The following is a 2500-nucleotide window of genomic DNA, read 5'->3' as shown; positions in this document are numbered from 1 at the left end:
CCTTGGAGAGGTGGCATCTTGGAGGTTGCATGCCACGTGACAAACCCTTGGAGAGGTGGTACCTATGGATGCCACGTGGCAAACCCTTGGAGAGGTGGTACCTATGGATGCCACGTGGCAAACCCTTGGAAAGGTGGCATCTTGGAGGTTGCATGTCACGTGACAAACCCTTGGAGAGGTGGCACCTTTGAGGTTGCATGCCACGTGACATGACATTGGAAGGTACCTCTTCTGCACTTGTATGCCATGTGGCATACCTCAGGCCCTGGATATGTCGGGCCCCGGACATGTCGGGCCCCAGATATGTCGGGCACCCGATATGTCCGGCCCCAGATATATCGGGCCCCGGACATGTCGGGCACCCAGACATATCCGGGCCCCGACATATCCGGCCCCGGACATGTCGGGCCCCGGATATGTCGGGCACCCGATATGTCGGGCCCCAGAGATGTCGGGCCCCAGATATATCGGGCCCCGGACATGTCCGGGCCCCGATATCTCCGGCCCCGAACATGTCGGGCACCCGATATGTCGGGCCCCCGGACATATCCGGCCCCGGACATGTCGGGCACCCGATATGTCCGGCCCCGGACATGTCCGGGCCCCGATATGTCCGGCCCCGGAAATGTCGGGCACCCGATATATCCGGCCCCAGACATATCGGGCCCCGGACATGTCGGGCACCCGATATGTCGGGCCCCGTACATGTCGGGCACCCGATATGCCGGGCCCCAGATGTGTCTGGCCCTGGATATATCCGAGTTTTATTTTGACACGTGGCATGGCCTTTGGTTTGATCTCATAGAGTTTTATGGTTTTCAATGTGTGCCACATTGACACATGGCATGCACTTTGGTTTGTGCTCAGAGTTTTATGGTTTTCAATGTGTGCCACATTGACACGTGGCATGTGCTTTGGTGAGTTTTATGGTTTTCAATGTGTGTCACATTGACACGTGGCATGCCCTTTGGCTTGTTCTCATAGTTAGAGTTTAGCATCCTTGTATGCCATGTGAAATACATATGTTTGGACTTGCTTGCCATGCCACGTGGTGACAGTCACAACACATTCTTTGTGACTTATATCCTAGTTAATAACTAACTAATGACACAATTTGGCAAACACACCTTACATTGACAATTGTAAGTAGTATTTAAAGACCATACACTTATATGCTATGGAAAAATACTCAAAGTTTATATATTAAAACAGTGATCTTACAAAAATAAATGACTTGTAAGGAAAAAAAAAAGAGGGGGTCACTTGGACTTCCCGGGTGGTCACCCAGCCCAGTACTATTCAAGCCCAGGGACGCTTAACTTTGGAGGTCTGATGGGATCCAGTGCCATAGTCACGGTTTGAACCCACTCTGAAATATTTCACACTCCCCCTACTCTTATAGTGGGGCAGCTGATCCAAAGCTGCAGTGTACCTCCACAATCCCGTGTTCTTTTTGGGTGCCAAAAAACCTGCGGGACGTGTGGTACCTCCCCAACAATTCACGAAGACCGTGTTTTGGGCCCCAAAATGCACGCTGCGAAATGCGGGGTACCTCCCCAACTTTTCGTGAAAATCACGCGTTTTGGGCCCAAAAAAGCCCGCGGAACACATGGTACCTTCCCAACTTTTCGCGAAAAATCGCGCGTTTTGGGCCCCAAAACGCGCCCCGCGAAATGCGGGGTACCTCCCCAACTTTTCGTGAAAATCGCGCGTTTTGGGCCCCAAAAAAAGCCCGCGGAACACGTGGTACCTTCCCAACTTTTCGCGAAAAATCGCGCGTTTTGGGCCCCAGACATTCCGGGCCACTTTTTTTTCCCCTCCCCCCGCCTTTCGTGCCACGTGGCAGGCGGGCAGGGCCTTCCCCCCCTCCCTCACACGCACGCAGGCTGAGGCTTCTCCGCGCGGTTTGGGCCCGGGAGAGTCCTCCCCCCTTCCTCCCTCCGTCGCACGGCAGGTGGGGGCCCCTCCCCTTTCCCGCCGCGTGACGCTGGCCCTTGCCAAGCAGCCGTGCCACCCCCGAGGCTCGCCTCCCTTGGAAGCCCGGAGGACCACACTGCTGCCTCCCTCCCCCTCGCCCGACAGGCGTGCGGATGTGGTCCCAAGGCCATGCCCATGGACCGCACAGCACGACTCTGCCAAACGCTGGAGTGGGTGCCAGGGAAGCCACGCCGAGGCTCTCCGCAGCCGAGAACCCTTGCACAACCCCACCCCCCATCAATACTGGGGAGGCCCCCCCCACGCCACCGGCCAAAGGCCACGAGCACTCACACATGCGACACTGCCCAGGCATTCCACGTCGGGAGTTCCGCGTCTGGATCGCCGATCGGGTAACACCTGGACGGATGCTGCACGTGCTTGCCACCAGAGCAGCTGAGCACCGTTTCCTTCGGCCGGTGGGCACGGGAAGCCCACAAGGTGAGGCACACAAGGGGAGCCATCGAAGCGCCACGACGTGACCCTGGCAAGCGAGCCAACTCTCGTTTGTATGGGAAGCAGAGCT

At 56.8% G+C, this 2500-nt stretch overlaps 1 non-coding gene across 1 annotated transcript; it reads right to left on the bottom strand.

Annotated features, from left to right (window-relative positions):
- Positions 1 to 1251: 1251 nt before the first annotated feature.
- On the bottom strand, positions 1252 to 1370 carry LOC112341287. The gene has a single exon (XR_002990492.1). It is a non-coding gene; the product is annotated as a 5S ribosomal RNA (ribosomal RNA).
- Positions 1371 to 2500: the final 1130 nt, after the last annotated feature.

Source organism: Selaginella moellendorffii, unplaced genomic scaffold, assembly GCF_000143415.4.
Source record: "Selaginella moellendorffii unplaced genomic scaffold, v1.0 SELMOscaffold_80, whole genome shotgun sequence".
Lineage (NCBI taxonomy): Eukaryota > Viridiplantae > Streptophyta > Lycopodiopsida > Selaginellales > Selaginellaceae > Selaginella > Selaginella moellendorffii.
The sequence above is the reverse complement of the archived record's forward strand: the minus strand, read 5'-3'. Positions and strand labels throughout refer to the sequence as shown.